The sequence below is a fragment of the Peromyscus maniculatus genome, chromosome 12 (assembly GCF_049852395.1).
Source record: "Peromyscus maniculatus bairdii isolate BWxNUB_F1_BW_parent chromosome 12, HU_Pman_BW_mat_3.1, whole genome shotgun sequence".
In the NCBI taxonomy this organism is placed as follows: domain Eukaryota; kingdom Metazoa; phylum Chordata; class Mammalia; order Rodentia; family Cricetidae; genus Peromyscus; species Peromyscus maniculatus.
The window spans coordinates 9,976,967-9,991,240 of record NC_134863.1 but is presented as its reverse complement, the minus strand read 5'-3'; positions in this window follow the sequence as shown (position 1 = coordinate 9,991,240).

Below are 14,274 nucleotides of genomic sequence, written 5' to 3'. Positions count from 1 at the left end.
AGCTTTAAAAAAGGTTCTAAACACACAGAAATGGAGCCAGACATGACTTCCTAGTCTTGTGTCTCTCATACCTGCTGCAGTACAGTGACAAAGCTCCTGGCAATGGCCACCACACCATGAACTAAGCCACACGGTGGGTTCCCATCACATGGGGCACAGTAGAGAGAAGTATCTCCCAGCAGCATACTGCATGGCAGGTTTAGGGTTTTTGCAGACAGAAAAGGTTACAGATACACAGTAAAGACAGATTCAGATGAAGACTTCTAAATGGATAACAGCATGTTTTAAAATATGCATACCCTTGGGATAGAAAAGATAAAGTGTAGAGGAAAGTCCTTTAAAAAGGAATAGAGTACTTTAAAAAATATAACAAGTCACATAAAGATAGGAAATATCGGGCTGGAGAGGTGGCTCAGAGGTTAAGAGCACTGCTTGCTCTTCCAAAGGTCCTGAGTTCAATTCCCAGCAACCACATGGTGGCTCACAACCATCTGTAATGAGATCTGGTGTCCTCTTTTGGTTGACTTGTGTACAATGCACAATCTATATTTATATTGATACAGATATGGATGTTACCATTAAAAGTCTATATATTTTCAGAACAAGGGGAACAGACACCAATAAAAATGGATGGACCAAGGTGATCTAGCATGCAAAACAGCTTCAAAGCTGCTGACTAAGATGATCCAGCCTCACAGACTACTCTAGCCAAGACTTAACAATTATCCTGATTTTCTCAAAGTTCCCTCAAAGATTAATAGTGCCCCAAGAAAACAGGAAGCAGTCTACAGAAAACAACATCCACATTCCCAAAATATTGGCTATGGATGTTTGTTATAATTTTAGGGGGGTTGATTACAAGTTGTTATTGGTAATGGTCAGAAAAAAAAGCTGACCAAAAGAGATTAGATTCAAGATTCCATTCTGAAAAGAAAAAGGGAGGATATAAAAATAATAGAATAAAATGATAGATTATTGAATCTATTTTTAAACCAAATACAACTACCAGTCTTAAATATTTTATATTGGTATGAGTGTTTATATATTGATACAAATTTGAAGTTAATTTTGTAATACTGCATGTATGTTTCTACTCTTGTTTTGGTTATTATGCTTATGCGTCTCATTTTAAAATGTAATGTATAATTAAAAATACAGATTAAGCCAGGTGATGGTGTTACACACCTTTAATCCCAGCTAGAATTACATAGTGACCCTCACACAGCAATAGTGGGTGACTTCAATACACTTTCTTCAATATACAGGTCATCTAGATAAAAACTAAACAGAGACATGCTAGTGTTAAATAATGCCATAAACCATATGTACCTAGTAGATATCTAGGAAATATTTCATCCAAACACAAAAGAATATACTTTCTTCTCAGCAGCTCATGGAACTTTCTCCAAAATTGACCATACAACTGGACATGAAGTAAGTCTCAATAGATATTTAAAAAAAAAATGGAAATAACATTCTGTATCTTATCTGAACACCATGGATTAAACCTAGATATAAACAACAGCAGAAATGCCAATAAGTGAATGGAGACATGGAAACTAAATAACTAACTACTGATGAAAATTGAGTCAAAACAGAAATCAAGAAAGAAATTTTTCAAATTGAATGAAAATGAAAACACAGCATGCTCAAAGCTATGAGACACAAAGAAGGCATTCTAAGATGCAAGTGTCCACATATAAATCAAACAAACAAAAAAAACAAAGAGATCTAATGTTGGCAACTCAATAGTAAACCTGGAAGCTCTAAAAAAAGAAGGAAAAAGATAATATTGTGAGATACTTGATTACACTGTATGAAAATATGTCACTGTGATTAGTTTAATAAAAAGCTAAATGGCCAATAGCTATGCAGGATTTTGGGGGCACAGAGTATGTTGGAAAGAAAGACAAAGATGCTGAGAGATGGGAATAAACAAAACATGCAGTAGGAGAAGTAACAGACATGACTCATAGCATGACATAGATTAATACAAATAGGTTCATTTAAGTTATAAGAACTAGTTAGAAACAAGCCTAAGCTACAGGCCAAGCTTTAATAATTAATAAGAAATCCCTGTGTCATTATTGGGGAGCTGTTGGTCCCAACAAAAAAATCTGTCTATAAATGGCATCTAATGTGGGGGGTATGAATACCCAAACATAGGGCCTGAGAAAACAAAAAATAAAATTATGGGCAAAGAACTAGTCCTGTAGTCTCTCCGGCAGGCTAGTTCTTGGCAGTGTACAAAGACATGGCTTCAGGCTGCTGCCTGTGGGATGGAGCCAGTTGCCAGCCACTAGTACCATGTGCCAGTGCCATGGGCTAAGCTGAGCTGTATGTCATGTGATCAGAGAATGACGCAGATGCTTAGTAAAGACAGGTCCAAACACAAGCTATTTGTTATAGCCTCTAGACAGGTTACAGTGCATTTAACAATGTGTGAAGGCTTAAGGGGGAAAAAAGGATATAGACAGTTGTAAAAAGCAATAATTTAAAAATAAAGTTGTTGCTGGAGGGCTTCTCTCCAGGTTCCCCAAGCCCCGCAGTCTCACAATCCACTTATAAAATAATCACTCAGACGCTTATATTATTTACAAACTGTATGGCCGTGGCAGGCTTCTTGTTAACTGTTCTTATATCTTAAATTAACCCATTTTTATAAATCTATACCTTGCCACGTGGCTGGTGGCTTACCGGCGTCTTCACATGCTGCTTATCCTGGCGGTGGCCTTCTGTTTCCCAGAATTCTCCTCTCTCCTTGTCCCACCTACTTCCTGCCTGTCCACCTACTTCCTGCCTGGTCACTGGCCATCAGTGTTTTATTTATATAGAACAATATCCACAGCACTTCCCCTTTTTTTCTTTTTTTTAAAAAGTAAGGTTTTAACTTTAACATGGTAAAACTACATATAACAAAACAATTATTGAGCAAGAATAACAGTTACAATATTAAAGAAGATGTCCTATCTATCTTATATTTGTGAATTTAAGGTTTTATATCTAACTTATCTTTTATCATAACTGAGGAAATTACAACTATCTAGTCTTTAACCACATCAAAGACCTGAGAAGGAACATAATGGTACCTGAGAAATGGTAGATGGATGCAAGCAACTTTCGGGAATCTTGCAAGAGTAGACCAAGACAGCTGGCAGCCTGGACAGTCACCTAATGTTTCTCAGCATTGTTGGTGCATTTAAATTGGCTATAGGCCTAGAGTATCTGACAGACTACTTTCAGAAGCAGGATTTTTGAAAGACCATCTTACCCTGTCTTGGCAGAGTACAGTGGTCCCTTTCCTTGTGTCCCGCTTGTCCAGAAAGGACAGCGTTGCATTTGTACTGTCAGCCATCAAGGCAAGGGCAGTTTTTTGCCCAGTAGGCCATTTTGTGCCAAAAAGACAAACTTCCAAATGGAAATGTCTTAGAAGCCCAACATTCTCTCAGGATCAATTGGTGCAGCCAGGAGCAATTGTGTCTCACGTCAACAGAATTCTAAGTTATTTAAATGCCATATTCTCTAGGTCTATGAAGTGTTTGAAGATTACCTATCTATCTGAAATATATCTATGTATACCTAGAAGACTTAACTAACATGGCTACAAATATGATTATCATAGATGACCAATTATTAATCTATTTTTAATTATCCATTACAATTTTAAATGAGTTACATAAACATAATACCTCAAACAAGAATAGAAATATATATATATATACATAGAAATATATATATATATACAGTATAACAAAATTAACTTTAAGTTTGTATCAATAAACTAAAATTTATACCAATGTAAAACATTTTAAACATAAACTAAAATCTATACCAATGTAAAACATTTTAAACAAGTTGTTCTTTAAAAGGTTCATTAATCTACCCTTTTATCTTATCATCTCCATATCCTCCTATATATCTATATCATATCCCCTTTTCTTTTTTAGAAAGAGATCACATTTATAATCAATCTGTTTTAAATAAAAATATTGGTTTTTCTCTGTCCCATACCAGAGGGCTCTTCTGATTTGGGACACAAGAATCTCTTAACCATTTTTTTTTAAAGCAATATGTCTGGGTTTAGAGGGGGAGTGAGCCAATTCCACCTCTAAAGCCAGCTTGGTATATTTGGGAATTTGGGCGTAGCATCTCTTACTACTTCCTGCTGGAGGGGGGCGCTGTATCTTATGCGGATGCAAAGAAAATTTTAGGCCTATGGGGTAGTCCATGAGGCTGTATTGTGTGAACCAGTTGCCTTGAAACCGCTCTGGATGTTGGATCATCTGGGCCATGGTGTCATCGGAGACCTTTCAGGGGGTCTTGGCTGGTCAAACCTGATGTATCTTAATCTGGAACAAATCCACAGCCTCTGGCTTTCTGTGGAAACAAAAGCAGAATCTCTTTTCCAAAGCAACATATCCTTAAATCCAAATTTTGAAGTGAAGGTACCTTTAAAATATACATTTTGGCATAACTCAACAGCTTTTGTAATCAAATGTTTTTCTTCAGTTACAAATATCAAAGAGAACATAATCCAGATTCTCTGTGTGGTAGCCATCTTTACGTGGCTTATGTTTTATATTACCTTGAGCCTATTGCTTTAAGCTGCACCATTCTAAGACTGAAACAGCGCTGTGGCTGCTGGCTCCGCCCACTTCAGCTTCCCAACATGGCGGTGGTACATTTTCTGCCAGCTCTGGGAGTCATCAATTCTCAGAAATAGTAGGTCTAAGCTTTTATCAAAGCAGTGTGTAGTCCAGAAACCTCTTTTTTTTTTTTTAAATACTAGTAAAGACTAAATCTACCACACAGCATAATGTGCCACTGGCAGACGCCTCATTTCCGCCATACTGCTGGTCAAACGCACACACCAGGAACCCTCCAGTGTTCAAACCTTCATTTTGCAGCGTCTAGCTGCCCATATGAGACAAGAAGCAGGAACCTGGTTTTGGCTCTGTTTAGAATTGGTTATTAAATATTGTCAGGTTTAAGGTGGAAACTCGAGCCGTTGGGCGCCATTTGTTGCTGGAGGGCTTCTCTCCAGGTTCCCCAAGCCCCGCAGTCTCACAATCCACTTATAAAATAATCACTCAGACGCTTATATTATTTACAAACTGTATGGCCGTGGCAGGCTTCTTGTTAACTGTTCTTTTATCTTAAATTAACCCATTTTTATAAATCTATACCTTGCCACGTGGCTGGTGGCTTACCGGCGTCTTCACATGCTGCTTATCCTGGCGGTGGCTGCAGTGTCTCTTCAGCCTTCTGTTTCCCAGAATTCTCCTCTCTCCTTGTCCCACCTACTTCCTGCCTGTCCACCTACTTCCTGCCTGGTCACTGGCCATCAGTGTTTTATTTATATAGAACAATATCCACAGCATAAAGTCTTTAAAGAGAGAAGTAAAGTTAAAAAATAAAAAAAAGAATAAGCCATGTAGAGATGGGAAATATACAGAAAGCCTGGATCCTGTATAGTGTTGTATTGTCTTTAAACGTTTTGATTGCTGATGAGCAAAATGTTTTGATAGCTGCTGAGAGACATTGGATTATAAAAACTACCAAATTAAACTAGTCTCTATATATATTTTTAAATGTCTTAAATTGAATTTAAAAAATATGTTACTTTGGGGAAGAAGTTATGCTTTTGTTTCCAAAGGAAATAAAAGGCTATGGATTCATTAAAGGTAATTGGGCTCATATTTGATCAGGGGAAACCCCATAAAAATCCTGGCTACAGACATAAAGAAATAATCCTACAAAAACTACAAGACAAGTGATGTATATTTTACCTGCTCAATCAGAAAACTGTTGTTGGCTGTTTTTGTTCTTTTGGGGGTTCCGCTATGCAGCTCTCAAATAAATACACACAGAGAGTTAGTCTTAATTATAAATTCCTGGCCTTAGCTTGGCTTGTTTGAGTCAGCTTTCCTTAACTGAAATTATCCTGTCTACCTTTTGCCTCTGGGCTTTCACATTTCTCTTACTTTTGTATATCTTAATTTTACTCTTCCACCATGGCTGGCTGTGTGGCTGGGTGGCTGGCCCCTGAAGTCCTCTTAGCCTTCTCTGGCTCCTTCTTTCTTTTCCTCCCAGATTTATTCTTCTATTTATTCTGCCAGCCCTTTCCTTCCTTTCTCCTGGCCTGCCACTGGCCATCAGCCCTTCACCAGAATATCAAGTACTCTAGACTGGCAAAGCCTGTCTAGAGTACTTCACAAAGCCAAAAAAACACAACATAAAAGAATGCAACACATCCTTTTATCATTAAGCCAATGTTCTACAGAACAAACAAATGTAATACATCTTAAAATAATATTCTACAACATAAAACAAAAAAATCATCTTTAACTGACTTGTGCACACCACAGAGGCCATACTTGTGATAATTTAGATATGTATGTTACCTTTGAAAGTTTTTGTTTTCAGAGCAAGGGGACCAGACACCAAGGAAAACAGATGGTCCAGGTGATCCAGCCTCTCAGAATGCCCCTGTTGCAGTTTCCTCAGAATTCTGCATCCAGAACAGCTTCAAGGCTGCTGGCTGAGATGGTCTTACCTTGTAGGCTATTCTAGCCAGAACTTGACCATCATTCTAATTTTCTTAAGGTCCCCCAAAGATGTCAGTGTCCCCAGACAACAGGAAGAAGTTAAGAGAGCATAACATCCACATTCCCAAGAGGTGGAGTGAGTAGTTTATGGTAATCCAGTGGGTAATGGATGTTTGTTATAATTTAGTGGGGATATTGTAATATAGGGGAAAAAGATAACTATTAACCTCAAATATTTTACATTGGTATGGATTTTGGTATATAGATATAAATTTAAAGTTATTTTTGTTACACTGAAGGTATGTTTCTACTCTTATTTAAGATATTGTGCCTATGTAGCTCATTTAAAAATGTAATGTAAAGTTCTTGTCCTTGAAAGCTATTTAGGATAATAAAGAAATACAGGTTAGTAGTTAGTCTTCTATTACAATCAAAATTACAGTCAAGTTAGGTATATTTTCAGGGTCAATCAGAGACATATCTTAAATAGATAGGATGGTCTTCCGACACTTCAGAGACCTACAGAATACAGAATTTTAATGTTTTAATAACATAGGGCTTCTCATGACAGTGAGACACGTCTGCTCCTAGCAGCACCAATTTACTTCAGAGAAGATGATGGCCACTGAAGAAACTCCATATGGAGTTTGCTTTCTTTGTGCCAAAAACTGGCTATTTGGGCAAGAAACTGCCTCTGCCTCTACTGTTGTCACTACACTGCCCAAACTGGACAAACAGGGCATACAAAAAAGCAACCAAGACAGGATAGGACAGTCCTTCAAAAATTCCTGATTCATAGAAAAGTCTGACAGATAGACTGTAGGCAGAAAATGGATGACCCAATATTGTAGAGGCATGTTGGGTGACTGTCCAGGCAGCCAGATGTCTGTTATTTCTACAGGTTTGGAAGTGGCTTATACTGCACTTCCTGTTTACTCAGGTAATATTATATCCTTCTGAGGTCTTTGATGAAGTTGAAGACTACATAGTTTTAGTTATATTTTTCCTTAGCTATGAAAGAAAATAAGTTAGGTACAAAAACTTTGGAGTCACCAAGATAGGACAAATAATGGAGTATTTTCTTTGAATCTGCCAAATACAAATGGACTGGGTATTGTAAATGTAATCCTTACTTGATAATTGTTCTTACTGTATATAGTTTTATTATGTTAGAGTTAAAAACCCTTTCTTTTTTATTTCCCAAGAAGAGGGAAATGTTGCAAGATATTTGGTTACACTGTGTGAAGATATGTCACTGTGAATGGTTTAATAATAAGCTAAAATGGCCAATAGCTAGGCAGAATTTGGGGAGCACAGAGGACAATGGGAGGAAGAGCAGAGGTGCTGAGAGACAGGAAACAAACAAGACATGCAGATGGAGAAGTAAGAGATATGAGCCACATGGCAGGATGTAGACTAATAGAAACTGGTTAATTTAAATTATAAGAACTAGTTTGAAAAAAGCCTAAGCTATAAGCTGAGATTTCATAATTAAATAAGTTTCTGTGTCATTATTGGGGAGTTAACAGTCCTGATGAAAAAGACCAACAGAAGAAGGAGAAGGACAAAGAGAAAGAGAAAGAGAAGAAGGGGGGAGGAAGAGGAGGAGGAGGAGGAAGAGAAGATAATACCCAAAAGGAATAGACAGCAAAAAAATAGTCAACTCATGGCTGAAATGAAGAGATAGAAGCACATGCCACATGCACACGCGCACATGCACGCACACACACACACACACACACCAAAAAAAAAATCAGTGAAATGAAGTTGTTCTTTGAGAATATAAATTAACAAACCCTTAGTAGAATGAACTAAAATATGGAGAAGGGGATCAAAATTTATAAAATTAGAGAAAAAAGGGGGAACATTACAACAGACACCAAGGAAATATAGAGAATCATAAGGACATACTTTAAAAATTCTGTACTCTACCAAACTGGAAAACCTAAGAAACAGATGAATTTCTTGATATATATAACCTACTAAAGTAAAATCAAGATCAAATAAGCAATTTAAATAGATCTCCTAGTGAAATAACACCTAGTGAAATAAAAGCATTAAAAGTCTCCTACTCCAAAAAGAGTTTATGGACTGATGAATTTAGCACAGAATTCTATCAGGCCTTAAAGAAGAATTAACTCCATTACTCCTCAAATTATTACAAAAAATAGAAACTGAAGGAACATTGTATAATTCTTTTTATTAAGCCAATATTATCCTAAAAACTAAACCACAATAAAGGAAATTAAAGACCAGTATGCCTTATGAAGATAGCTGGAATAATTCTCAACAAATACTTAAAAAACCAAATTCAAACGCATAAAAAAGATTATCCATCATGATCAAGTTAGCATTATTCTAGAGACATGGGGATGGTTCAACATGGGTAAATCAATCAATGTAATGAACCATATATACAAACTGCAAGACCAAAATGATATGGTCACCTCATTAGATGCAGAAAAGACCCTTTGCAAAATCCAACACTCCTTCCTGAAGAGTTGGGATACCAAGGACATACATTGACATAATAAAGATGACTTACAGAAATCCCACAGCCAACAGCAACCTAAATGTAGAGAAACCCAAAGCATTTCCACCAAAATCAAGAACAGGACAAAAATGTCCACTCTCTCCATACCTATTCAATATACTACTTGAAGTCTTAGCAAGAACAATAAGACAACTGAAGGAGACCAAGGGGATATGAACAGGAAAGGAGTCAAAGTATCTCTACTTGCAGATGATATGATTATATACATAAATTACCCTAAAAATTCCTCCAGGAAACTTCTACAGTCGATAAACATGTTCAGAAAAGTAGCAGGATTAAAAATTAACACACAAAAAATGGTAGCCTTCCAATATACAAATCATAAACAGGCTGAGAAAGAAATCAGGAAAACAACATCTCTCAGAGACCTTGCCTTGGAGAAGGTGGGTTGGAGGAAGGCTGAGGGGCAGGAGAAGAGAAGACAGAAGAATCTGTGGTTGGTATATAAAATGAATAGAAAAATCTCTTTAATAATAATAACAACAACAATAATAATAAATGAAAAAAACCTTGGGATAACCCTAACCAAGTGAAAGGCATATAATAAAAACATTAAGACACTGAATAGACAAATTGAAGAAGACATTGGACAATGGAAAGATCTCCCATGCTCATGGATAGGTAGGATTAATGTTGTAAAAAAAAAAGGCCATTCTACCAAAAGCAATCTACAGATTCAGTGCAAGTCTTATAAAAATTTCAATGTGATTCTTCACAGAAATTGAAATGATAATTTTCAGCTTCATGTGGAAACAGAGAGAAAGGGAGGGGGAGGGAGGGAGAGAGAGAGAAATCTCAGGATAGCTAACACTTTCCTGAATAATAAAAGAACTGCTGGAGATCACCATCCCCAACCTCAAATTGTACTACAGAGTATGTACAGTATTGGCATAAAAACTGACACATTGATCGATGGAATTGTATTGAAGATCCAGAAATAAGTACACATACCTATGGGCACCTGGTTTTGATTAAAAAAAAAAAAAGCCAGAAATACACAATTGAAAAAAGAAAGCATCTCCAACAAATACTGCTGGTCAAACTGGATAGCTACATGTAAAAGAATTCAAAGAGGTCCATACTTATTGTAGGGAAAAGGGGCCAGCCAAAGAAACCCACCCTGGCCCTGAACCCAGACTCAGTGAAAGAAACACACCCTGAATCTGAGACCTGACCCAGTGAAAGAAACACTTTATCCCTGAACCCAGAAACTAAGAAACATGCCCTGACTCTAAAACCAGTGCCAAAGAAACATACTTTGTCCTTCGAATCAGAGCCAGTGAAATAAATATGCCCTGGCCTTAGAACTAGACCCAAAAAGCTGAAAAGGGCCAGTTAAAAGAAACAGAGTTTGACCCTGAAACCAAAGCCATCTCTGCCTCCAATCAAGGAAACCAACCAATCCCTGAGCAGGAAAACTAACCAATCTCTGAGTAGAAAATCTTCTCCATCAAGAAACTCCACCCCTAAGAAGCCCTATATAAACATCTCTTCCTGTTCAGTTGTGGACTGTTCCTTCCCACCCTGGCAGAGGCAGCCACTCTCCTGGACTCCTCCTTCCTAATAAGTCTCTTTCTTTTTTCTTCTTCTTTTTTTAATTAACAGATTTTCTATTCATTTTACATACCAACCACAGATTCCCCTGTCCTCCCTCCTCCCAACCCCCATGCCCACCTACTCCAAGGCAAGATCTCCCATGGGGAGTCAGCAGAGCCTGGTACATTCAGTTGAGGCAAGTCCAAGCCCCTCCTCCCTGCACCAAGGCTGCACATAGTGTCTCACCATAGGCACTAGGTTCCAAAAAGCCAGCTCATGCACTAGGGACAGGTCCCATCCCACTGCCTGGGGGCCCCCTAAACAGTTCAAGCTAAACAACTGTCTTGCTTATCCAGAGGGCCTAGTCCAGTACCATGGGGGCTCCTCGGGTATTGGTCCACAGTTCATGTGTTTCCACTAGTTTGGCTAGTTGTCTCTGTACTTTTTCCAATCATGGTCTTGATATCTCTTGCTCATAGAATCCCTCCTCTCTCTCATTGATTGGACTCCTGGAGCTCCACCTGGGACCCGGCTGTGGATCTCTGCATCTGCTTCCATCAGTCACTGCATGAAGGCTCTATGATGACAGTTAGGGTATTCAGCCATTTGATTACCAGAGTAGGTCAGCTCAGGCACCTTCTCTACCTTTGCCGGTAGTCTATGGTGGAGTCATCTTTGTGGATTCCTGGGAACCTCCCTAGCACTCTGCTTCTCCCTATTCTTATAGTGCCTTCATTTATCATGGTCTCTCTTTCCTTGTTCTCCCAAGATTCAATACTCTTGTCTCTTCTAACTCCACTTCTGTCAGCTGTCCACTAGTGCAGCTGGTAGAGTTTAATACTGGACTTTAAAAGAAATAGCATTTTCTTTTTCTCAATTTGTACTTCAATAAAGGAACCAATTGCCTACCTCAAAACATTAAAAACAAAAACTTATAATTGACAAAAAAAAAAAATGTTAGAAACCAAACTTACCTGTGTGCCTCCGAGCAGTGGCGTTACAGAGATGAAATCAGAAAGGGCCGCCGGCAGGGTTTCAGTGTGAACTTTGGTGCTGGGCTGTTTGCAACTTCCAGAGTGATAAATGTCTTTCTTGTTTTTGTTTTTTGTTTTTTTTGTTTTTCGAGACAGGGTTTCTCTGTGTAGCTTTGCGCCTTTCCTGGAGCTCACTTGGTAGCCCAGGCTGGCCTCGAACTCACAGAGATCCACCTGGCTCTGCCTCCCGAGTGCTGGGATTAAAGGCGTGCGCCACCAACGCCCGGCAATAAATGTCTTTCTTAAAAGAGTATTAGGTGAAGATCTTCATTTGCAGGTGCAGAACAGAAGAACCTTGCTGAGACATCCCTTAGGGGACTGAGTAAGATGGAGCAGAAAAAGGTAACAGCTTTTCACCAGAGCCTGAGGAGATTGCTACATTTCTGCAGGGGTTTCCCATTTAGCAGAGTGGAGCTGAAGAAGCAACATCTTGGGCCAGAGAGGAGAAGCAGCAGCAGCGCTCTTCTGGGAAGTCCCCCTAAATGGGGGGCGGGGAGGGTGTAGGCAGAACAAAGCTCAGCTGTGATGGCTTTCTCCAGGAGAGGAGCAGGATTGCTCTATACTGCAGGGAGACCGTCCCCCTACTGCATCCCAGCTTCAGGTATAGCCTGACTTTGCATTCAAGATACCTTTCCCTCCAGAGCTGAGCTGTCTGTCCTATTGCAGCTCCAAGTATAGCTTGACTTCCCCAACAGTCAGAATACCTTTCCCTCCAGAGCTGTAAAACAAAAAGCATCTCCAACAAATGCGGCTGGTCAAACTGGACAGCTACGTGTAGAAGAATTCAAATAGATCCATACATATGATCCTGCACAAAACTTAATTCCAAATGGACTGAAGAGCTCAACATAGGGCCAGATGCACCAAATCTGATAGACGTGAAAGTGGGGAATAGTCTTGAACTCACTGGCACATGAAAATGCTCCCTGAGCAGAACACCGGTAGCACAGGCACTAGGACCCACCATTACTAATTGGGGCCTCATGAAGTCGAAAAGCTTCTGTATGGCAAAGGATGCTATCATTCAGACAAAGTATCAGGCTATAGAATGGGAAAAGATTTTTACCAATTATGTATTGAATAGCGGCTTAGTATCTAAAATACATAAAAAACTAAAACCACTGAACATCAAGAAAATAACCCAGTTCAAAATGGAATAGAACTAAGCAGAGAATTTTCAAGAGATGAAACACAAATGGCTGAGAAGCATTTAAAGAAATTTTGATGGCTAACATCATTAGCCATCAGGGAAATGCAAATTAAAATTACTTTCATTTTATACCAGTCAACCAAAATCATCAATAAGACAAATGGCAGCTCATGCTGGCAAGGATGTTCTAGTCTAATTACACAATGGAATTTCATTCAACTTAAAAAACACAAAATTCCTTTGTGTAAATGTACCACATTTTCAATATCTTCTCAATCAGTCAATGGACATCTAGACTAGAACAGTAATGAATGTGGATGAAAAAGTGTCTCTGTAGGAGGAGGTAGAATCCTTTGGGTACATGCCCAAGAGTGGTATATTTAGATCTTCAGGTAGATCTATCCCCAGATTCCTGAGGAACCACCACACTGATTGCCATAGTGACCGTACAAATTTGCACTCCCACCACCAAAGAAAATGTTTTTTCCTTTCCCCACATCCTTGCCACAAAAAGACCAGTCCAAGTTTTACCCAATTTTTCTCCCCTTTTGTGTTCTAAGAGAAAAAAAAATACATGAAAAACTTCACCCTGGCTCTGCCTCTTCTCCCTGGTCCTTGTTATCTCTATGGAGAGAATTCTGATGAGACTTTTTTATAGTACAGGAGGTAGACAGTCCTTACTACAGAGTAAAGTCTGGCACTCTCAACAGGGGTAAGTTAACAGTGACCAAAGATACTATTATGTCAATTTATGTTTTAAACAAGCTTTATTCCAAAGGCCCCTGATGGGTGTTTTCCTGTGTGGGTGATTGACAAGAGTCAGATTGACTCTTATGGGTAGTGAATATGGTATCCCTTGCTCATTATCAGAGGCCTCTTGCTAGATAGTAATTTTATAAGATTTTTGTAGCAGGCTGAGTGTTCAGCCACTACAGTAGTAGGGCAGGCATGAGTGTAGAGTTAACAAATTCACTCTTTAGATAAGAACAGGAATAATAGTTTATAGAGTAGATTACAAAAGGGAGGCAGGCTGGGAAGTAACTACAGTATCCCCTAGAGCACAGGGCAGCGGGCGGGAGACAGGTGTGGGGGTGTCTCCATTTGAGCAAACTACTTTTATAGTAAGGGGGACTTTCCTTGTGTACTTTCCTGGCATGTAGTTCATCCCATGCAAAGAAATGCAGTTCAGATTACCTAGTCTGGGAGGTCAGCATAAACTGTAGTGCACACAATCCTCAATTATGCATTCCTGGGCATGTAAATAGGGCCTGTGCAAATCAGAGTCATACAAACAAGAGCAGTTCTGGTTGATTAAAGTTTGGTTCAGGTTAAAGTGTGGGTCACAGGGCAATAGGCTGCAGCTCGGTGATGCCAAGTTGCAGCAATCTGTGGCTAGCAGTTTGAGATATTAGGACCATGCTTTTGAAGATTCCCTAATGGGGATCGGATCTT